The following is a 24,917-nucleotide window of genomic DNA, read 5'->3' on the forward strand; positions in this document are numbered from 1 at the left end:
ATGGTCTACTTAAAAAATCCTAGAGAATCAACTAAGAAGCTTGTAGAAATAATCAACAACTTTAGCAAAGTTGCAGGATACAAAATAAATGCACATAAATCATCAGCATTTCTATATATTTCCAACACATTAGAGCAGCAAGAGGTAGAAAGAGGAATACTATTTAAAATCACCCTAGACAATATAAAATACTTAGGAATCTATCTACCAACACAAACACAGGAATTATACGAAAACAACTACAAAACACTTTCAAAGCAATTAAAACTAGATCTAAACAATTGGAAAAACATTGATTGCTCATGGGTAGGACGAGCTAACATAATAAAATTGACCATTCTACCCAAATTAATTTACCTATTTAGCGCTATACCTATAAAACTACCAAAAAACTTTTTTACCGAATTAGAAAAAACTATAACAAGGTTCATTTGGAATAAAAAAAAGATCAAGAATATCAAGAGAAATAATGAAAAAAATGCGAAGGAAGGTGGCCTAGCAGTACCAGATATTAAACCACACTATAAAGCATCAACCATCAAAACGGTATGGTACTGGCTAAGAGACAGAAGGGAGGATCAGTGGAATATACTTGGGGTAAGTGACATCAGCAAGACAGTGTATGATAAACCCAAAGACCCCAACTTTTGGGAAAAAATCCACTGTTTGACAAAAACTCCTGAGAAATTTGGAAAACAATATGGGAGAAATTAGGTTTAGATCAACATCTCACACCCTACACCAAGATAAATTCAGAATGGGTAAATGACTCGAATATAAAGAGGGAAACTATAAATAAGTTAAGTGAACACAGAATAGTATACTTGTCAGATCTCTGGGAAAGGAAAGACTTTAAAAACAAGAGTTAGAGAAAATTACTAAATGTAAAATAAATGATTTTGATTATATCAAACTAAAAAGCTTTTGTACAAACAAAAACAATGCAGCCAAATTCAGAAGGGAAACAACAAATTGGGAAAAAATGTTTATAACAAAAAACTCTGACAGAGGTCTAATTACTCAAATATACAAGGAACTAAATCTATTGTATAAAAAATCAAGTCATTCCCCAATTGATGAATGGGCAAGGGACATGAATAGGCAATTTTCAGATAAAGAAATCAGAAGTATCAATAAACACATGAGAAAGTGTTCTAAATCTCTAATAATTAGAGAAATGCAAATCAAAACAACTCTGAGGTATCACTTCACACCTAGCAGATTGGCTAAAATGATAGAAGGGGAGAGTAATGAATGTTGGAGGAGACGTGGCAAAATTGGGACATTAATGCATTGCTGGTGGAGTTGTGAACTGATCCAACCATTCTGGATGGCAATTTGGAACTATGCTCAAAGGGCTATAAAAGAATGCCTGCCCTTTGATCCAACCGTACCATTGTTGGGTTTGTACCCCAAAGAGATCATAGATAAACAGACTTGTACGAAAATATTTATAGCTGTGCTTTTTGTGGTGGCAAAAAACTGGAAAATGAGGGTATGCCCTTCAATTGCGGAATGGCTGAACAAATTATGGTATATGCTGGTGATGGAATACTATTGTGCTCAAAGGAATAATAAACTGGGGGAATTCCATGTGAACTGGAAAGACCTCCAGAAATTGATGCAGAGAGAAAGGAGCAGAGCCAGAAGAACATTGTACACTGAGACCAAATACACTGTGGTACAATTGAATGTAATGGACTTCTGCACTAGCAGCAATGTAATAACCCAGGACAATTCTGAGGGATTTATGGAAAAGAATGCTACCCACATTCAGAGGAAGAACTACAGGAGTGGAAACACAGAAGAAAACAGGTGCTTGAACACATGGGTTGAGGCGGACATGATTGGGGATGTAGACTCAAAACTACCACACCAATGCAATGATCAACTATTTGGAAATAGGTCTTGATCAATGACACATGTTAAAACCAGTGGAAATGTGCATCGGCTATGGGAGGAGGGATGTGGGGTGGGTGAAGGGGAAAGTAAGAGCATGATTCATGTAACAATGTTAACTTTTCTAAAAAATAAATATTATTAAATGTTAAAAAAAAGAAATTGAGAACCAAAGATAAGTTGTCCCTTGCCAGGCAGTCTTCTATTTAGTGTCTCTCTTGACCTCAAGACTGTTGGCAAATGCCCTAGCCATTCATGTCCCAGGGCTCAGTAATTTAGTCAGTGCCAACCTTATAAAAGTAGTGCTTTCAACACAATTTCCCCCTGTGTTATTCTGGCCATTATTAGCAAGTGAATCCCATTAAATATCTTGTGTTTCCCTCACTCCCAGCTTCTGCCTCAATCCTCGTTTCTATTAGCCCCAGGGCTCCTGGCTTGTGGCTCTGACCTGATGGATTGATCAATCCAGAATTCACAGAGACCTAATCTGTTCCTACTTTTATACTTGGCACTTAAAAATGGGATGGGGCAAAGATGCAGAAGACCCAACTATTTCTCCTTAGGATCTCACAGTACATGTGGAGAGCTGAATGTTAAAGATCACTTAGTAAATAAGCACTTTTTTCTAAGCTATCATCTTCCATCTTAGAATCCCTACAAAATATTTGTTTCAAGGCACAAAAACAGTAAGGGATAGGCAATGGGGGGCAAGTGACTTGCCCAGGGTCACACACAGGAAGTGTCTGAGGCTGCATTTGAACCCAGGACCTCCATCTCCAGGTCTGGCTCTCTATCACTGAAACAGTTTAAGTAAACATTTATTAAATATCTACTATGCACCAGGTATTACACTAAGCAATGGAGATATATCAGAAAGAAAAAATAATATGGTCCTTGCCCTCAAGGATCTCACAATCTAATGGGGAAGATAACATGCTAACAAATGAGTTCTATAAAGGATAAATGGGAAATATAAAACAGATGGAAGGCACTAGAATTAAAAAGGATTGGAGAGGCAGCTGGGTAGCTCAGTGGAGTGAGAGTCAGGCCTAGAGACAGGAGGTCCTAGGTTCAAACCCGGCCTCAGCCACTTCCCAGCTGTGTGACCCTGGGCAAGTCACTTGACCCCCATTGCCCACCCTTACCAATCTTCCACCTATGAGACAATACACCGAAGTACAAGGGTTTAAAAAAAAAGGATTGGGAAAATCAACAAATGAAAGGCAAGATGGGGTTATGGAATAACAACTGGCCCAGGAATTAAGAAACCTGAGATCTAGTTCTAGTTCTGCTTCTAACTGTGTTATTTGGGGGGAGGGTAAGTTAGTGCTTCAGTTTCCTCCTCTATAAAATGGAGGGTAGACTTCACAATCTCTAAGCAACAGCTGTTCTTTCAGCAATGGAGTTCTGTGATTTTAATAACCTGGGAAATTTACATCCGTTTTTGGGTTTTAGTTTTCTCCTCTGTTAAATTCAGAGGTTGAGTAAGAATCTCTAAGTTCTCTTCAAGCTATGATATTCTCTGGTCAGCCACAAGGAGTCTATGCTAGCCACTTCCCTGATGCCATTTAATGGGAAGGATGAGAACCTGGGCAAGATTACAATCACCCTGGTGATCATTGCCCTTTTCTCCATGAATGGAAGAAGTAAACCACTCTTGTGGCTCTCAAAGTAGACAAACACCTGTACCTACTCTTCAGTCAAGAGATTGTTAGTTTGAATTTTCCCAATCAAAGTTAGCTTTTGACCCGCTATCCTATTTGCAAAATCCCTCCTCCTTCTTGAAAGTGCTACATTTCTCTGATATTAATCAGTCATGTGACCTTGGCACAATGGCGTCCCTTCTCTATGAGAATAGATAACTCAGGCTTAACTATATATAATTCTTTACTTTTTAGCATAGACATAATAGAATCAGTAAAGCAACACATAATAAACCTCCTATCACATGGCTACACACCCATAGCTTCTCCTGGACACTGGCAGTCCATCCATAGTTTAGGGAGCTCTATAGAGACACAGATTGGTTTGTTTAGCTCCATGTAAACATTTCCTCTGTAAGTATGCAAACAACATGTAGAAAAGGCTACAAAGGTCCCAGCTAATATTCGACTAATGCTTCCAAAAGGCCAAGTTTTTGATGAAGAGTCAGGAAGTATTCTGAATATGAGACTCCATTCCTCCTCAAGGACACAGGATCCCTTAAGAACTAAAACTCCTTGATGGTCCATATTTTTTCATTTGGTGCCTTGTCACTCAGAGAAACCTCCAATTGCTTTTCACTACAACTACCAACAAGAACTATAGGAAAAGGCAGACAGGTCTGGAGAAAAATTCTGCCTTGTCTGCCATCTCTGACTCCAACCTAGAGTCCTTCCATTTCCTTTCCCAGAGGCTATCAAGTATGCCCCATGCCCTCAAAGTCTCTAAGTTACTTTTGAACCTACATACTGTCCATCGATGACCAAAATCTTGGCATCTGATGCCATGGTGGGTCAGGGAGATAGAGCAAAGAGCAGCTGCATATGAATCCAAGTCCTTACTTCCACTCTAGGGGTCTGGGTTTATGCCTCTGTCAAAACAAAGAGGTTAGACTAGATGTCTCTCTAAACGAAAAATCTAGAGGCAGTTCAGTGTGTTGGAAAGAGTAATGGGTTCCCTCATCTGTCAAATGAAAATAGCACAAGGCCTTGTAAGAGAAGCATTGTGTAAACCCAAGAGCAAGGCCTTTGAGCATGCTACTACCACTTCCCATGAGGCTATACTGAATAGCCAGAGGATGAGCAGGCTTCATAAATTAAATCAAATACATTATGTAGTGCGTTTATTTTTATCTGAGTCTACAGCCCTCGGATTATTTTTATCACCTTTTTAAAAGGAGAATTCAGTTCTCCCTGGCCGTCCCATCAATTTGTCAAGTTTGGATTCTGAAATCTATATATCCATATAAAATTTACACCCCCTCCAAGCATATTTTTATCCCCACATAAAATTTATGGCAACTGTGCTTTGCCAATATGGCTCCCATAAAGGTTTTGTTTAGACGGATAGTGTGGATGCTATACAGGGAAAATGATTTCCTTGGGGCTGGCTGGTCAGGGGTAGAAGCTATGGGGTGGAATAGTTTATACTAAGTCTTTTGGGGAAGCAGCTTGGTGAAATGGAATGGCACCAAAATTGTATTTAGAAGACCTGGGTTCAAATACTGTCTCTCATGTGACAGAGATGCAACTCATCTGAGCCTTAATGTCTTCATCTGTAAAATGGGGACGATCACACTTGTACTGAATCTCTCAAAGGGTTGTGGTCTGGAAAGCCCTGCCACACTCACATCAGGCACATGTCAGCCACATATGACTACTTTGAAATCACAAGATAACTGATCTTTCTGGGTCTCATGGAGAATATTGAGAGCTAATGGGAAAAGATAGATTGTTGAATGACAAGGAGTTCCATAGAGAAATAGCATGGACAAAGGGTTCAGTCCAATCAGGAAAACCTGAGTTTAAGTTTCATCTCAGACACATAGAGCTGTGTGACAATGGGTAAATCACTTAACCTCAGTGTTCCTGGTCCAGTTCTCTGAGTGCAAGTGGCAGAGAAGCATCAATCCTTAATGGTGGAGCCCCTAAATAGGAACTTGTTACAGAGTCACAGGATAGTACCTCCTCCTCTCCCACAAAAAAATAGCTTCTCGTTATATGGCTTTGGGGCTGACTTCCCTATACATTGGTGAAAGGAAGCCTGGTGTAATGAGTAGAAAGCTGATCTTGAACTCATAATGACCCTGGTTCAAGCCTTACTCCTCATCCATCCTTATCACATGACCTTGGGAAAGTTACTTAGCCTCTCACTATATAGTTAAGCCTGATGTGTCCATTCTCATGGGGAAGGGACATCCATTGTGCCAAGGTTACATAACTGAGGGTCTCTGCAACAACTCCCACATTGCACAACAATGGCCGATCAGTATTTGTAGAGGGAATGTCTTGATGGTAGGTCCTATGCCAATGAAATCACAAGTCTTGATAAAAAAAAAACAACATCAATATGGCCCTTTCCATATGTCTCATTCAAGTCTCAACACAAGCCTGTTATGGAACTACTACAACTTTTATTACTCCCATTTTGCAGATGGGGAAACTGAGACTCAGATGGAGGTGCTGGTCTAGCTGATTTCTATCAGCTCAAATATGAAAAATTTCTTGGCTCAGGGTTGAGAATCTCTCAATAGAATCACAATTAGGGCAGGGGCTGAGATAACTTAGTGATTTGCTGAAGGAGTAGTAATTAATGGTAAATGTTATAATCAGGATTCAAATCTGGTCTTCCTGGCTCAAAATCTAGCACTCTATCCATTATACTCTGCCATGTTCCCTTAATATATTATTGTGTGCTCTATCTTTCCCCCAACTAGACTAGAATCTCTAGCAAGGTAGGGACAGTATTTTATCTGGTACAAATTTTCCCCGATTCTATGCCCTTCTAGAATTGTTAGAACCTGGTATTGAATTTTTTGTTTAATTGAGTACATACAGAATCTCAAAGAGTTGGGAAGGCAATCAATCCAATGGCATCTAGTTTAACTTTAAAGGAGATCCCTTTGCAAAACAACAAAGTCTTTCCTGAAAGACTTCTGGTAAGGGGTCTCTCAATGCCTCCCAAGGCAGTCAGTTACATCATGAAGGAAGGTTATTGACTTAGGGTCTCATTGTCTGGGTGAAATGTAATGATGGCACAAAGTTAAGCAGAGAGTAAGCTTATTCATCTAGGACCTGGAGAACCTGGTGGGGCCATATTGCAAGGTAAAATTCTCCAAGGATATTGGCAACTGTCCCCAGCAAGAACTTAGATCGAGCTTCCCCTGATATCCACCATCCAACAAAGACAAGCTGGAGAAGAGAAGGGGACACAGAGTGACTGTGGCTGTCAATGGCAGATGCTGAGTTGGAAGGGAAAGAGAGCTATCTGAAATACTATGGTGCTGTATTAAAAACCCTGAATTTGAATTTAGAGGACCTGTATTCAGATTCATGGCTGTCACTGTACAGGAGCACAGAATTCAGAAATGAATGGGGCCTTAGATATCCAATCACCTTGTTTTACAGAGGAGGAAATTAAGGCCCAGAGAGAGGAATTCATTTGGCAAGAATCACAGCTAGTAAGTAGCAAAGACAATATTCAAATTCATGCCTTCTGGTTCAAAATTAGCATGGCATAGAATGCTGGACTTAAGGCAGGAAGATGTAGGTTTTCATCTTAGCTCATACTCTTACTGTCTGTGTGACTCTAGACAGATCACTTGGTCTCTGTGAGCCTCAGTTTCCTCATCTGTGAAATGGGTATGAGTAATTACTTCAAAGGGTTGTTGTGAGGATAAAATGAGATAACTGGTGTAATGGTTGTTTTTTTTACCTTTTTTCAATTACATGTAGAAACAATTTTTGACAATTGTTATCTGACATTTTCTAATTCAGATTGTCCCCCTCCATCCCTTCTCCACCTCCCAAGGTGGTAAATAATCTGATATAGGTTTTACCAGTGCTATTATACAATACATATTTCCATATTCCTCATGTCATGAAAAAAGACACATATCAGGCATATGATAAAAAACACATGGAGGAAATGAAGTGAACAATGGCATGCTTTGATCTGAAATCAGACTTCAGCAGTTCCTTCTTTGGCTGTGGTTAGCATTTTTCATCCTGAGTCCTTTGGACTTATCTTGGAACCTTGTTTGATGCAAGGATCTTAAGGCAAATCTTAAATATAACTGCATTCTATATATAATGCATAAGATTAATGTCAGTTATTATTATTATTATCATTACTTCCATGGTAACCTTGGACTTACAACCTCTCAGGCCCTCTGCAAAATCAATAGATGATCTCTAAGGTCCTCTCCTAGAGCTAAATCCTATGATTCAATGATCCCATTAATCGGATACTTCAAATATTGTCTAGATATAGGTTCCATGCACTCATGAGATTTTGAAGTCATTCAGAAGTTGGACAACTATCCACTGGTTAGATCACACTGTATTATGAACTGAGTTGAGCAACCTGCTGTCTTCCAGAACCCTTTCTGTGTAACAGTCAACACTCTTCACTACTTTTATTACCATAGACTTCTCCAAAGAAATGGCCCATGATGACCATGCTATTGAAAAATATCCCCAAGCATGCTTCCAGATCACATGATCCTTGCCACTGAAGAGGTCCTCTAATTGATGCTAATGTCCTTTATCATCATCTGATTCCAGAATTTCTTCTTGTTCTGAGCGATCATTCTCTAGATAGGATGATAGATAGGAGGATTTGTGGCTTTCTCTATGGTGGACAGCTCCATGATTTGTCTCACTGGAGGGGAGTAGAGGCCAGGATTGGAGAATCCCAAAGTGGAAGCAATTTGCCTCTTGCTTCCTGAGGCCATCTGAACCAGGAAGCGTGATGTATCATAAAGTGCACTAGATTTGATGTCAGAAGACTTGGGTTCAAATCCCAGCTCACCAATTTATTACATGTGACCTACATTATTTAAGAAATGAAGGTGTCTAGTGACCCCTTCAATTTGAAATCCTGCAAATATCTCAATTGGAGTTTTAGAAAATTCTGGTTAGAGCTATAACCAAAATGGGGCTCCCTGGTTTTTGCTCTGGTACACTAGCATGTAGAGAGCATAATAATGCTTTTAAATAATGATCGTATTAAACCCCCATTGCCTAGCCTTTACAGATCTTCTGCCTTGGAACCAATGCACAGTATTGATTCTAAGATGGAAGGCAAGGGTTTAAAAAAATAAATAATGATGATTGTAAAAGATTGCATAGTTTTTAAATATGTCACATTTACATTTTGACTGTGCTTTCCTCTATTAGCAGTAGAGAAACCTTACCTCTTAGCACCTAGTTAACAAAAATAATGAGTTTAACTAGGAAGCTAGCAGATGGCAGGCTTCCTCCCCCAGATCACAAACTACCAGGTAAGCCCTTCCTTGGCCTGGCCTTGTATGGTGCAACCTGCTCCCCCAATTGCCTCCCTACTAGCAGCCTCTCAAGTGACCCACTCCGGCTTAGGCTGCTGTCCTGAGGACTCCTCCCCTGCTCCACTTCACTTGCCTTAACTATTTCTAGTATTCTTTTCCCATCAAGAATGAGAAAGTTTGGGGGCAGCTCGGTAGCTCAGTGGATTGAGAGTCAGGCCTAGAGACGGGAGGTCCTAGGTTCAAAGCCGGCCTCAGACACTTCCCAGCTGTGTGACCCTGGGCAAGTCACTTGACCCCCATTGCCTACCCTTACCACTCTTCCACCTAGGAGCCAATACACAGAAATTAAGGGTTTAAAAAAAAAGAATGAGAAAATTTATTTGAAAACACTTTCCATGCCACTTAGTATGGAAACATTTAAAGTTACTGCTCTTTCTTGGGTCCTCTGGTCTGGTACATGCCTTGGCTTTGTTTCATTGGTCAACACCCCTCCAAGATGGCTTCGGTCTGTCAGACACTGAAGGATGCAGAATTTCCCACTTGAACAGGAGTTAGGGTGGATGGAGCCAGTTGCCATGGTAACAACTCATTGATCTATGCTGTGAGGAGAGAGGTGTTCTGGATGAATGAATATCCAAAGATCTAAAGCTCGCCCCCTCAAAGGTTAAAAAGAAAAGATTTAATCAACTGGCATTTGCTGGTCAGCCCCTTTAGCTGGTTTAGAGACAATTATGGAGAAAGAGAAAGAGGGCAAGATTTAGAATCAGAATACCTGGATTCAATTTCCAAATCTATTACTTTACTGGGTGATCTTGGGCAAATTGCTAAACCTCCCTGTGTCTCACTTTCCTTATCTGTGAAATAAGGGAGTTGGACTATCTGCCAGCTTATGATCCTGTATATTAATTCTAACTACAGAAAGCATCCTCATATAATGGAAAGAGTCCTGTAACTCTGAAGTCCTGTTCTTCTACTTACTAGCTGTGTGACCTTGGCCAAGTCATTTAATTACTTTGGACCTCTGTTCCTCATATATAAAATAAGAGGTTTCTTCCAACTGGCTTTAACAAGATATTTCCTGTGGAAGAGATAAAGCCAGAAACATTTACATTCCCTAAACTCTGGATAATAGGACCTGGGCTTTTTTTTTTTCAATTTCATCCCTTGCTTTCTGTGTGATATTTCATTCTTAAAAGCTTCCCATCATTCTTAGACTGACTTTCACTGTAAAATTTCAGTCCTTGGATTTCTTCCTATCTTTCCTTTGAACCCTCTAAAATCTGCTTCCAAAAGATGTAGGGCAAGTCACTGAATCATTTGTAAAAGAGAAGAAATAATATCTTTCTACATCCCTTTCAGGGTTTTCATGAGAAAAGTGCTTTTTAATGCATAAAGCAGTGACTTCCTGCCAAGATGGCCTCCTGAACAAGAGAAGGCTACCCAGCTCCCACATACCAACTCCAGCAAGGCCATGAAGTTTGCACCAGACTGAATAAAAATCAAGAAATCTGATGGGAAACTACAGTTACTTCTTCAAATTGAGCTCTGTGCAAAAGGACAGGCAGCATCCCAGGAGCCATAGAAAATTAGCAAAACCAGTGAAAGCAGTCCACAAAATGACCAGAAGCAGGACACTAACAAACTGTGGGTCCAGAGCAGCAAAAAAGAAGGTTCCCCTGAAAAAGCCCAAAGATGGGGGTCCTTGGAAACCCTAGGGAAACTTCACTGGACAGCAGCCAGCAATAAGCAAGGTGATACAGCTTTCAGACCAAAACAGCCTAGGGCCAAAGGATCTGATGTTTTTAATACTATCTCTTGAGATGCTGTAAAGAGCTCTGAAGATGCAATGCTCCGAACTTCAGAGATCCAGAAGGATCTCACCCCAAGAGGTAGAGGCACAAAATCCCAAGGGAACCTGGATAGGACCAAGTAGGATTTGCCACTCCATTCATGAGTCCAGCAAGAGGCTGAACCTGGCTCTAGCACAAAGCTCTAATGATTGAAGAGATGAATAAAACAAAGAAAACACTAGCAAGTATAAAAATTATTTCAAATCTATCTGGGGGTATAAATTTTCTACAAGGACTACACAAATATCTAGAAAAAATTAAGCAAGGGATAAATAAAAGTTCTGAAGAAAAGAATTTAAAGAATAGCTTAGAAAAAAGGGAGTAAACTTTACCTAACTGTCAAACTCCCTAAAAACTAGAATATATTAAGAAAAAAATCAATCACTCCATAAGATAGCAAGAAATATTAGGGAAAAAATTAAAATTTTCAATAAAATATGTCTGATATAAAAAAACAACTGACCTGGAAAACAGATCAAGGAGCAATCATTTAAGAATCAAGTTTGGAGACTATATTTGAAAAGATCATGACTATTTTAAATGCCCAGATCTATTAAAATTAGAGGGAAAAGTAAAGATAAAAAGAATTCACCAATTGTTTCCTAAAGAGACTCCCAAAAAGGAAAACTCCTAGAAATGTCACAACAAAATTTTGTTAAATAAAAATGCTGTATGCATCCAGAAAGGCACTATAAGTGGGATCGCAAAAGATCAGGCAGTTTTCACTAAAAATGAGAGGAGACCTTGGAATACAATATCTCAAAAGACAAAATATATAACATTTTACCAAGAATAATTTGCACTGCAAAGCTGAGTATAATGCTGGAGACATAAGTGAATCAAAGGAAACTCCAACCAGTATGAAAAAGTATTGAGAATATAACTCAGTAACACCCACAATTAAAGACTCAAAGAGGAAAAATAAGTATTTTCCACAGGGACTACATAAATATCACGAGTCTTTAATGAAACAAAGGACTTTGAAACATTCCTGATGAAAAGACCACAGCTGAGTAGGAACTTTGAAATGCAAAGAAAGAGTCAAGGGAAATCTGCAAATCTTATTTTATTTGACCAATTGGAATGGACTGATGATGATCCCATACAAACAGTTCTAATAGGAAAAGAAAAAAAGCGTCATTTCAGAACTATAATATCTTCAAAGAGCAATGAAGGAGTTACATAAGAAAAACAGAGATCCTGGGGAACAAATTCATCCTCCTCTGAAGGTTTGAACAAAAGGAAGAGAAGGGATGTTAAAAGTGGGCAATTTAAGAATCAGTGGCTCCCACTGTATAGGTAAAAATGCTGCAAATGTCTAGAAAGAAGGAGTTCAAGTTCCATGGAACTATAAACTAAAAACCAGAAGAGAATATTATAAAGCAGTGACCATTAAAATGTTTTGGTACCAATTAAGAAATACAGAGGTTGATCAATGAAATAATTTGACTACACAGCATACGGAAGTAAGAGAGCATAGAAACATAGTTTTTAGAAAACCAAAAGACCAAAGCCACTGGGATAGGGACTCACTAACTGACAAAACCAATGGAATATTTGGGAAAGAGTTTGGTAGAAATTGCGGATAGACCAAAATTTCACATTATAAACCAATATAAACTCCAAATGGATACATAACTTAGATATAAAAGGTAACATCATAAGAAAATTAGAAGAACAAGGAAGAATTTGTCTCTTCAGGGGAAGAGTTCATGACTAAACACATGATAGAATCAGATAAAATAAAATGGATAATTATGATTATGTAGAATTGGAAAGTTTTGGCATAAACAAATATAATGCAGTTAAAATTAGAGGGGAAACAGGTAACTGGGGAAAAATCTTTGAAATAAGTTTCTCTGATAAAAGCCTCATATCCAAGATATATAAGGAACTGATACAAATTTTAAGACAAAAAGCTATTCTCCAAAAGATAATGTTCCAAAGGATATCAACAGTTTCCAAAGAAAAAAAGCTTCACTCTCAAAACTATTTGAATGAAATGCTCCAAATCTCTCCTAATTAAAGAAATGCAAATGAAAGCAAGTCTGATATACTACCTTACTCTCATTAGTTTGGCAAAAGCTAACTAGGGGGAAATGAGAAATGTTGGAGGAACTATGAGGAAATGGGCACATTAATACACTGTGAATTGTTTCAGTCATTTTGGAAAGCAATTTAGAAGTATGTCCCTAGCCCCTAGCCAAAATGTGCATACACTTTGAACCAAATATATTACCTATATCCCAAAAAGGCAAAGAAAGAGGAAAAAAGATCCATAAGCATGAAAACATTTATAGCAACTCTTATTTCAAGAAGCCAAAAGCTTCAGGCTAAGGCAATACCTATCTATTTGTGGAATGATTAAGCAAACTATGGTATATGGATGTAATAGAATAATGCTAAGTGTCTTAAGAAACTATGAAACAATTTCACAAGAAAATGGAAAGGTCTCTATGAACTGATACAAAGTGAAGTGAGAAAAACTTTTGAGACAACAATATATTGAAAAAAACAACTTTGAAAGATGTTAAAAGTCAAACTAATGAAAAGATAAACTATGTGTCCATCCATAGGAGTAAAGAAAAATCATGCTATCTACTTCCTGCCAGAGAGGTTATAGACTTAAAATGCAGAATGCAATCTAAATTTTTTGATCATGGCCAATTGTTTTTCTGAATATTTCTTATGAGGGTTTTAGTTTTGAGGGTTTTTTCATTGTTCAATGAGGGGTTAGTTCTTGATAGGGAAAAATAACAATTGCTTAGAAAATTAATTGCTCAATTAATTAGAAAATGGCATAAAATTTGAAGGAGGAGATCTCAAAATACAATACTTCAAAAGACTTACAACTTAGAATAACATACCCTGCAAAACCGAATATAATCTACAGGGGGTAAAAATAGATCTTAATGGGAAGAAAGGACTTTAAGATATTTCTGACAAAGAGATTAGAACCAAGTAGAAATTGTAAAATACAGAATTCAGATAACCTTCTAAAGGTAAATTTATTTGAGTAATTGGAAGGAACTATATGATGATACAGTGCTAACATTCTAGAAGGCAGAGAGAAGAAACAGCAGTTCCTTAGGAATCTTAATGATATGAAGAGTATTGAAGAATTCAAACAAGAAAAATGGTCAATGTGGGCATAGTTGCTTCTGTTCTAAGGGCCTGAAGAGGAGGAAGAGAAGGGAAGATAAAAGTGGGAAGACAGTACAGAAAGGAGGAAAAAGAAGGTATCATTTTCTATTTCTCATATTTGGGCTATAAGAAGACTATACAAAAACATGAAAGAAGGGGTAGAAGGAATGAATAAAAATAAACTTTTTCTTATCTATAATGGACAAAGGAGCATTGAACACATAGTTTGGTAAAGTCATATATCAAACTCAAATGGAAAGGAAACAAGTGGAATGGGAGATAGAGTGGTTAAGAAGGAGAATAAATATGAGAGAAGGAATGAACACAAGCAAAACAAAATTCCTGATCCTGGAGGAAGAATTAAAAGAGGAAAAAAGAAAAGAAAAGAACTAGCCTCTAAGGGTGTGCTTTAGAGTGTTCCTTTGATAATTGAGGAATGGCTGAACCAGCTGTGGTATATTAATATAAAGGAATTTTATTGCATCATAAAAATGATAAAAAAGATTTTGGAGATTCCTGTGTGGCATGAACTGAACAAGAGTTAATTCAGTAGAACCAGGAGATCAGATTGTACAAGGACAAAAACATTGTAAAGAAAAACAACTTTAAAAGACTTAAAACCTCCGATCAAAGCAATGATGAACCATGTCTCTGGGGGATTTACAATGAAATATGTTACCCATGTCCTAAGAGAAAAGTGATGGACTCAAGGTGAAGAAAGAGATATGTGTATTTTGGACAGGGCCATTGTATGGATTCATTCTGTTTGACTATGCTGATTTGTAGCAAGGTGTTTTTCCCCCTTTCCTTCTCTTGGTTAACTGGAGGAAAGAAGTCAAGGGAGAAGAGGGGATTGACAATAGCAATGTGAATAAAAGGGCTATTGTAACTTTTTTAAACATACAGAAGGGAAAGAAGGAAGCACAGAGAGAAGTAGGACAATTTTTGAAATAATGTACAGAATACATGTGTGTATATATGCATGTGTGTATAAGTAAATAATGTGAATGGAGATTGATGGTTTCATAGAGAATTCTTTTGTTATGTTTTGTTATATAGATGGCAATGCTCTTTTTTAGCATTTGAGTTTTTTCTTTTAAAATAAAATTAAACAATATGTCATTTTAAAAATAATCCTTAAAGAGCTAGAGAAATGAGTAACAGTCCCTTGCATATTATTTTTTAAAAGTCCTAATCTTCCAGCTTAGAATCCAAACTAAGTATTGGTTCCAAAGCAGAAGAGTGATAAGAGCTAGGCAATTGGGATAAAGTGACTTGCCCAGAGTCATACAGCTAGGAAGTGTTTGAGGCTACCTTTGAACCCAGGGTCTCCTGTCTTTATGCATGACTCTCTAACCCCTGAACCACCTAGCTGCTCTATAGGTAAAATAGGTTTTTTTTTTTTGCATTTTCATATATGTTATTTCATTTATTACATTCTCTGACATTAGAATATAAGTTCTTTGAGGGCAGAGATTCATTTTTTCTGTGTATTCCCAGCACTTAGCACAATACTTTGCACATAATAGTTATATAAAAGGTTCATTGGATTTAATTGAACTAAATCAAATTTAATAGAATCAAATAGAAATTGATCATTGTAACTACCCGAGTAAGTCTTTTTTAACCCTTACTTTCTGACTTAGTAACGACTCTAAAGACTGAAGGGTAAGGGCTAGGCAAATGAAGTTAAGTGACTTGCTCAGGGTCACACAGCTATACCTTTGTAAGTATTAACTTCATTTTGGATAGAAGGTGGCTGAAGCACCCAGAGAGTAAGTGATTTGGCCAAGGTCACATAGCGAGGAAGTGGAAGCACCAGGCTTTGGTCCAGGTCTTCTTACTCTCAAGCTAATGCATTGGATTACTTGATGATATACCATTTGACAACACTTTGATGAGCTCATATTTTTCTACTACTGGAAGCAATGTGCTTCATTCAGTTCAACATAAAAGATTGGCCTTGCATCCAGAAGTTGCATAAATTAAACAACTCAAGAAAAAAAAGCACCCAAATCAGCCTATTTCTTGTCCACTTCCAAGACACTGCAAAACTCATTGAGCTCCTCAGACCTGATGGAAGGTAGAGCCTCAGACTTCTTTCTTTCTGCTAGTAACTCCCATGGGAAACCTCTGTGGCAAAACGGAATGTCCAGATGTAGTCATGGGGTATAGGAATTAGCATCATTTTGAGAACAACCAACATTTACTTAGTGCTTACTCTGTACTAGGGCAAAACAACCCCTACCCATATTTTGATGGTGGGGAGGGGAAAGAACATATCAATAGACACAAAAGGAAAAGACAGAAGGTAACCTTAGAGGGGGAAACCCCAGCACCTATAAAGCTGTTTGGACAAGATGGTGCTGTTTGAGCCAAGTCCAGGCATGGGGGTCACCAAATGCCAAGTCTTAGAGATGAGAGATGGAATGCCATGGGCAAGGAATAGTAAGTAAGCCAGTATGGTTGTATGGTGGAGTTCTTAGAGGAGAGTAATAGAAGCAAGTTGGGTTCAGGAGATAAGAGAATGAGTTCTCTTTTGGACACATTGAGCTTGGGATGCCTTTAGGACATGCAGCTTGAGATGTCCAAAAAGTAGTTGGTGATGGATGCAAAAGCATCGTTAGAGTGAGCTACTGTTGCTGTCCTTTGTACTAGAAGACCAAAATGACACCAAAGGTGAAGTCTTTTGACTCTTGCATAAATTGGATTTAAGTTAGGTAGAATTGCAAGACAAAGTCAAAATGACTAACAATGGCTTGGGATGCAGTGGATGATCTTGGCTGTTCTCTTCACTGTTTTCATCTGGCTTTCCACAGGAGAAAATCTTCACATGTATGGGGTAGACATCCTCCTGCCTCATCAAGGAGTTTGAGACCTGTAGGTTACCCTCAACCTGGCTTGACCAAGATGAATTTTCCAGAGTGTGGCCACTGTACCTGCTACAGCTTTTCGGAGCCACAAATGAGAGTTGGGTGGCAGGTGGACACCAGAGATGGATATAGAGATGTGGGAATCACCAGCAGAGAGAGGACAATGAAAATTTAAGCTAAAGAGAACAACTACAGTTGCAGCTCTTCTCATATCTGCTTTCTTCATAGTCCAGGGAAGTTACCATTATAGGCCTCTGTAGCTCCATTTCACAGATAAGAAGAGGCACTGAAGCATCTTTGACAGGATGCTGGACTTGAAGTCAGGAAGACATGGGTCCAAGTCCCACCTCAGACAGTTACCTAGTTATGTGACCATGGGTAATTAGGTCATTTCTCTTAACCCCAGGCAGCTCTCTGATATATTATAGACAGATTATAATCCATCCTTGTGGAGGGAACTTCTCACCCTGATGAAATTACAGGTGTGTACTTAATCCCAACTGACAAGGAAACTAAGGCTCAGGGAGGGTTAAGTGACTTCTCTGTAGTTATGTACTTACTCTTTTTAAGGAGAAGCTTCCTAGCAATCTAAGCATTCCCAATTTTGAATGAGCAGCCTTGGGAGGTAGTGAGTTCCCTATCATAAGAGTACTTCAAGTGGAGGCTAGAGCATTTGTCAGGAATGCTGTAAAGGGAAATACTGCCCAGGTATAAGTTAGTCTATATCAGTGATGACAAACCTTTTAGAGACCAAGTGCCCAAATTACAACCTTAACACTACATGTGAACCTCGCCCCACCCACCCTTAGTGCCTTTCCCAAAACAAGAAAGAGAAGAAATGCTCCCATTGGGCTGTTGGGCAGAGGGGTGAGTGATGAGAGAGAGGTGCATGTGGAGAAGGGAAAGGGAGCAGCCCCCTCCAGCATGTGTACCATAGGTTCACCAACATGGGTCTATAATGTTCACTGGGATTCTGAGAAGTCTTAGAGAAAAGATTCAAATCCAGATTTCCTGACTCCTTCATAGCCCTGGCCTCCATGCTCTTTCAAAGGGGCACTCCTAAGTTTCCTCTGACTCAAAGTCAAAGAATGGAGACTCCAATTTCTACTTGTCACTCACTACCTATATATCCTTGAGCAAAACTCTTAACCTGGAAAATGGACCATCCAGCTCTAAATTCTTGGAAACAGTATACCTAAGAGGGCAGTGGGGTCATTCAGTGAATTGAGAGTCAGGCCCAGAGATGGGTGGTCCTGGGTTCAAATCTGGCCTCAGACACTTCCTGGCTATGTGACTCTGGGCAAGTCACTTTACCCCCATTACCTAGCCCTTACTGCTTTTCTGCCTTGGAATCACACCAATCCACAGTATTGATTCTAAGAAGGAATGTAAGGGTTTTTAAAGAAAGAAAAAGAAAAAAGAAACCACATACCCTGGCATTTCTCTAGAAAGATACCTGAGCCTTCCCATGGTCCATCCTATATCTCCCTGATCATCTCCTCCATAGCTGGGTTCTCCATGTAAGGGACCACAGAGCAGCCTGCACCAGTCATGTCTGTCCAACCACAAAAGGAGTCAGTGAAGGGGCAAAGAGCCACTGGGATTTTCATGACATGTCAACAATGATGGAAAGCAGGCCTCAGACTTGGCCCTCGCTATTTACTCAAACCTCGGCAGCCACAGGGCTATAGCCAGAGCAGGAGGCCCTAATCCCTGACACTGGGAAGGCTCCATAATTGGCGCTTTTTACTTCCCTCGGAAATCATCAGGTCATGAATTGCACTCAGTGGTGTATTTAGAAGAATGGAAATTGGCTACTATAATGAGACAGCAGAGAAAGATGGTGCACTAATAATAATGCTAATAGTAATGATGGTTAATAATCACCTTAGGATGACAGGGAACTTAGAGACCATCAAGCCTAATGCCTTCGTTTTACAGAGGAGGTAACTGAGGCCCAAGGAGAGCAAATGCTTTGTCCAAGGTCACACATAGGATCATAGATTGGGAGCTGGGACTGAAAGAGAATATTTGGCCCCACCCCTTCTTTTTTACAAGGGGAGAAACCAAGGCCCAGAGAAATCAAGTGATTCACTCAAGTTCACAGAGCTAGGGAGTAGCAGGGCTAAGCCTTAAGCCCATATCTTCTGACTTCCGAATCTATGGAACAGAGGCTAATAGGTGAGAGCAGAGGCCTTCATGAGAAAAGATGCCCAACACATCTACAGCAAGTATGGCCCTTAGTGGCTGCAGAAGAGACCAGAGCAGGCAGTAGCTCAGCTCCCAAGGCTCGTGTCAGAGACTGTGCTACCAGAAAGCATGCCTTCTCCAGACCAGGGTTGTAAGAGAAAGTCAAAGAGGGAAAAGTCAAAGAGGTCCTGGTACTCTGTGTCCTCCTGCCCTGGAAGGCAAACAGACACTGCATCCTCAGAGGGCCCAACATCTTCCAGAGAGGACCAGAAGGGTCCCGATGATGGTAAGAGGCAATACCAGGCCAGAGGTAGAAAAGTGTGCTTAGGAAATCAGGCCAGATAGAGTGGAGTGGAATATTCATGCTGAGATTTCATAATGGCAGATAAAACAAGAAAAGTGTGACTGGGAAAAGATCATGAAGGGCTCTGATTTTTAAGGCTCCAGAGTTTGAAACTTATCCTGTTGGAAAGCGGGAAACATTAATGGTCTTTGAGCATGGGAGGGACATGATAATAAGTAGCAACCTATGACATGTAGACAAGATCCCACACCCACAGTGAACTACTCAGATGCCACATGACCTAAAAGTTTAGCATTACACAGGCATTGCTTTGGATCAAACATTGTCTGTTATTCTTTTTTTAACCCTTCCTTTCTGTCTTAGTAACAACTCTAGGACAAAAGAGAGGTAAGGATTAGGCAATGGGGGTTAAGTAACTTGTCCAAGGTCGCAAAGCTAGGAAGTGTCTAAGGCCAAATTTGAACCCAGGTCTCCCTGACTCCCGGCCTGGCACTCTATCCACTGAACCAACTAGCTGCCCTCTGCTATTCTCTTCCAAACTGAAAATCCTACTGATAGGAGAGACAAAAATCTGAGGCTCAGGGAAGGGAAGGCAATTGCTTATAGTCACGTAGGAGGTAAGCAGAAGAGTTGGGATTTCAAGCCAACTGGTAGGATATGAAATCTTGGCTTTGTCTCTACAAAGGGAGAGGTTGGTGAAAATCGAGGAGGTATGCCAGAGCTAACTCATACCTATGTACAAAAGTTGACTGTTACATTTTCAGGGAGAGCATCTCTGCCTCAGAAGTAGGTAGACACTCCAAATTGTGTTTGGATTTATTTGTTGCTGGTTTTCAAGACTTAATTAAGTGACGGGGAAAATGTTAACAAAACAGATTAAACTTAAAAGTTTATTATTCCGCACACCTGCAAGGGACTCATGATGAAAAAGGAACCACCACCAGAGAAGGAACTGATGAAGTCTGAATACAGATCAAAGCATGCCGTTCTTCACTTACTTTTTTCTTACATGTGTGATATGTGTCTTCTTTCACAATATGATGAACATAGAAATATGTATTGCATGATAGCACATGTATGACCTATATCAGATTACTTGCCATTTAGGAAGAAGGAAGAAGAAAGAGAGAGAGAGAGAGAGAGAGAGAGAGAGAGAGAGAGAGAGAGAGAGAGAGAGAGAGAGAATTTGGATCACAAAATTTCAGAAACAAATGTCAAAAATTGCTTCTACATATAATTGGAGAAAATATAATAAAATATCACTGGGGAAAACAAAAGTAAGTAAAGCATACTATTTTTTGCAAGGAGAGAATCCAGTAGTTAAACAATTACCAGAACGCCCCTCAGTTAGATGATCTCCAAGTTAGTGATATTAAACTCAAATGGAAATAGGGGCCATTAATCTATACATAGAGGCAGCTATGGTTCAGTGGTTGGAGCACTAGGCCTGGAGTCAGGAAGATTCAAGTTCAAATGCAGCCTCATACTCTTCCTAGCTACATGACCTTGTACAAGTCACTAAACCTCTGATTGCTTAACAAAAGGATCCCCTGGAGAAGGAAATGGCAAACCAATCCAGTATCCTTGCCAAGAAAACCCCACAGATAACTATGATCCATGGAGGCATAAAAAGTCAGACACAATTAAATAACAAGTGACCACAGCCCGTACATAAGGACCCCAGTGGGTGACATACCTTGCCGAATTTTAAAATGGCCTATGATTTATTGTACTTATATTTATTTTTTTTTAAACCCTTGTACTTTGGTGCATTGTCTCATAGGTGGAAGATTGGTGAGGGTGGGCAATGGGGGTCAAGTGACTTGCCCAGGGTCACACAGCTGGGAAGTGTCTGAGGCTGGGTTTGAACCTAGGACCTCCCGTCTCTAGGCCTGACTCTCACTCCACTGAGCTACCCAGCTGTCCCCCCTTATATTTATTTTTGTAAGTATTTCCAAATTACGTTTTAGCCTGGTTCCAGCTTCACTGGGCAATATTATGGCCACATGCAGGCCCATTCCAACACTAAGATCTTTGGTCCTCCAGTCCCTTTGGGTCTTGAATGCTTTAGAGCAGAGCTGTAATTAGGACAAGACCATAGGGACTTTTTTTCCAGAGCACCACATTTAGGGAGTACTAACAGCACCAGTCTTCAGAAGGGTAGAAACACCAGAGCTTAGCAGTTAGCGAACAAGAAGAAACAGTTCATAACAGATAGTACCAGCTGGCAAGCAATACTGAACTCCTCCAGAGTAACCTTGGGTCTCTGGCCACATCTCCCTCCAGCCCAGAGCATGCTTCCTGCCATTTTGCCCAGATGTAAATTTTAAAAAAAAACCCATTCCAGCTCTCTCTGACTGTGAAAAAAGCCTGGTGGCTGTCATTCTCCCTTCCTGGAGGCACCTGGGGCAGTTTGTGGGCCCTCGGTGTCTGAGAGAGCAAGGACAGAGCTCAGAAAAGATGGACGGCCTATTTCTGGCTCTCACTCCTGTGAGTTTGCCAGGCCATAAGAGGCCTGCGCTTTCTCCACCGAGTCTCTCAACCGGTGATTAATCCAATGTAACAGTTTCATTTTCCCTCAAGTTCAGCTCTTAATTTATTTGCGGTGAAAAAAAATTCACTCTTGAGTTTTTGGCAAGGGCCTAATTATCCTAAGCCTAATTATTGAGTGTTCAAAGACAGTGCTGAGTCAGCTATCTGTCTCTCCCATCTTCTCTCCTCCACAGCAGCTCAGCTCAGGGAGCCATTTTAGGCTAGCTTGTTTTCAGAGGCGGAGGCCTGGGGCTGGGGAGGGGAAAGGAAAAGAGGCCCCTTCATTTTCCTTCCTCACCAAGGGACAGTCTGAGTGGGATGGGCTGGAGAAGGGCAAAAGAGACCTGACCCTGAGTCAAGCTTAAGGACACTCATATAATGATGCTTCCAGCAGCGACAACAAAAATATAATCATTGTCTCTCTAATGCCTTCCTCAGGAGAGTCCTGGGAGAGAGACAGGGATGAAGGGAGGGAACATCGTTAGCTCTCGTTCCCTCTTCTCCTCACAGTCCCAGGGAAGCAGAGGAAGTTGGGGGCTTTATGAAGAATTGGTTTTCCTTTTTTAGGGGGGAGCAAGGAGGGAGGTCCAGAACTGTGATTTCATCAATGTGAAGAAGTTCCAGCGAGGGAACATTCTCCACAAGGGCAGATCAAAACCTCCTCTTTGACTTAGAATCAGAGAGCGTTGTCTAGAGGCAGCTAGGTAGCCCAATGAATAGGGTATCAGGGCTAGAGTCAGGAGGATTTGAGTTCAAATCTGACAGATGCTTCCTAACTGTGTGACCCTGGGCAAGTCATTTAACCCCATACTGCCTAGCCTTTGCTGCTCTTCTGCTTTAGAAATGGTACTATGGCCAAAGGTAACAGTTTAAAAAGAAAGACAGTCACATACTCAGCGTCAGAAGCAGGACTTAATCTCAGTCCCTCCAGACTCTCCCTATCTACTGATGTCAACACCTGTTTTGTTGGTGTTGGGCACATGGTATGGGGCTCTCAGATAACCAGTGCTGACCTAGGATATTTTTCAGGTACTTATTAGGGGCCTTTAATATTGAGCTTCCTTGCAAACATTCTATTCTCCACCAGAGAGAATGCCATGCTGATTCAGATGCCACTTTCCTTCTTCCTAACAAACATCTGTCACTGGCATCCACAGTTATTCCACGCCCTAGGCCTGTGTTAGTGAAGGCATGGCACATGTGCCTGGTGGCTGGAGAGGGAGCCTCCATTCCTCCTTTTCCCAGCTCCCAAGGACATTTTTTGCATGCCCCGCTCCTCTGCCCAGCTACCCAAAGCAAGCACTTCTTCCCTCCACTCTCTAGGACAGTGATTCCCAAAGTGGGCACTACCGCCCCCTGGTGGGTGCTGCAGTGATCCAGGAAGGCGGTGATGGCCACGGGTGCATTTATCTTTCCTATTCATTGCTATTAAAATTAAAAAAAAATAATTTCCAGGGGGCTAAGTAATATTTTTTCTGGAAAGGGGGCGGTAGGCCAAAAAAGTTTGGGAACCACTGATCTAGGGTAATGTGGTAGGGCTCACAGGCAGCTTGAAGTTACACTTTGGGCACTCGATCTCGAAAACATTGACCAATGCTGTCCTAGGAGGCGATAAAGTACAGGAGAAAGCATGATCAACTTGAGACAAGAAGACTCAGGTTCAAATTCCACCCTGGAGATTTATTACCTATTGTGACCCTAAGCAAGTCTCTCTTAACCTCAGTTTCCTCATCTTGTAAAATGAGGCTAATAATACTTGAAGTCCCCACCTTACAGGGTTGTGGTAAGGCTCAAATCCAACAGTGCACATTAAGAGTACAACCCCACACAACTGGCAGCTTTTCCTATTAACTGAGCTTTAGGGAAGGGCAGGATAAGTCTTCCAAGCCAACCCTCTAGGAAATGGCAAAAAACCCTAATAAACTGTAGCCATTTGTCCCCTGTGGAGTACCCAGGAATTAAGCAAAGATGCACAGAAGCCTGATAAATACCAAAAGTCCCGATCAGCCAATTTCAAAGGCATAAATCACAGCAAGAGCCCAAATGCCTCGGTTTCTTAAAAATGTAAACCCTGCAAAAAGGGCGACATAAAACTCCAGTCAATCAGGCCTTAAATGTTACTCCTATAGGGAGTTTCCACCATTTCCTGGTAATATACTGAGCCATAGAGCTACCGTAAAATACTGAGCCCCGAGACAGGCGTTCTCGGAAGGGGAAACTTAAGTGAGCCAAATTTACGAGTCAGCTTGCTCTTTAAAGGCGATCCGGCTTCACCAGTGCATCTGCCTAACTAGCAAACACCGTTCCCCCGCACTAATTGCCGTTCGAATGTCGGAAATGATGACCCCGGAAGCGGCTTTCCAGCCGGCATCGGGGCCTGAGAGCCATGCTGGATGGCCATCACTCGGCTCCCACATTTAGCAGAGGAATCGGTCCCATTCGTCAGCGGCCTCTGATCAATATCGCCAGAATTGATATTCCGTAAACATCCGCACTTTGCTTCTAAACAAATAATTTCATCATAAGCGAGTTCTCGGTAAAAACTACAATAAGTTTTCACAATATATTATGGGAGCTCTGGCTCTTCGCCTCTGAATAATGGGGCCTTTTGCTGGACGAGTAAATTGAAATTGATTTGTTTCAGCTGCCTCTGCTAGGACACACAATGCCGGCTTACAACAACCCTATTGACTTCTGCAAACAGCACTCGGGCTGGCTTCCTCAAGGACTTGGGCAGAATTTTTAAATCATCCCACCTCCTCTCCCATAACTGCTTCCCTCCCTCCCTCCCTCCCTCCCTGCTCCCCCCTCCAAGAAACCATCCATTTAAAGTGGGCCTTGGAACAATCGGCCCTACAGAGACAAGTCAGGGCATTGGCAGAAAGGCAGGCTTTGCCCGGCACCCTGGACAGAGGCAGAGAGGAGGGACTCACTAGGATCACAGGGAGGACACACAAAGGAGAGGCTGATTAAAAGCCAAGTCCTGGGTGTCCCCATGGATCGTGTCTGCGGGGGAGAGGGGGAAGAGGCACACGGAGGCAGAAAGAGGGAGGATGCCTAGAGAGAGATCAGACAGAGGGGAGGGAGGGGGGAAAAGAAAGAGAGAGGGGGAAAGGGAGAGAAAGGGAGAGGGACAG

This window comes from Gracilinanus agilis, chromosome X (genome assembly GCF_016433145.1).
Source record: "Gracilinanus agilis isolate LMUSP501 chromosome X, AgileGrace, whole genome shotgun sequence".
NCBI lineage: Eukaryota > Metazoa > Chordata > Mammalia > Didelphimorphia > Didelphidae > Gracilinanus > Gracilinanus agilis.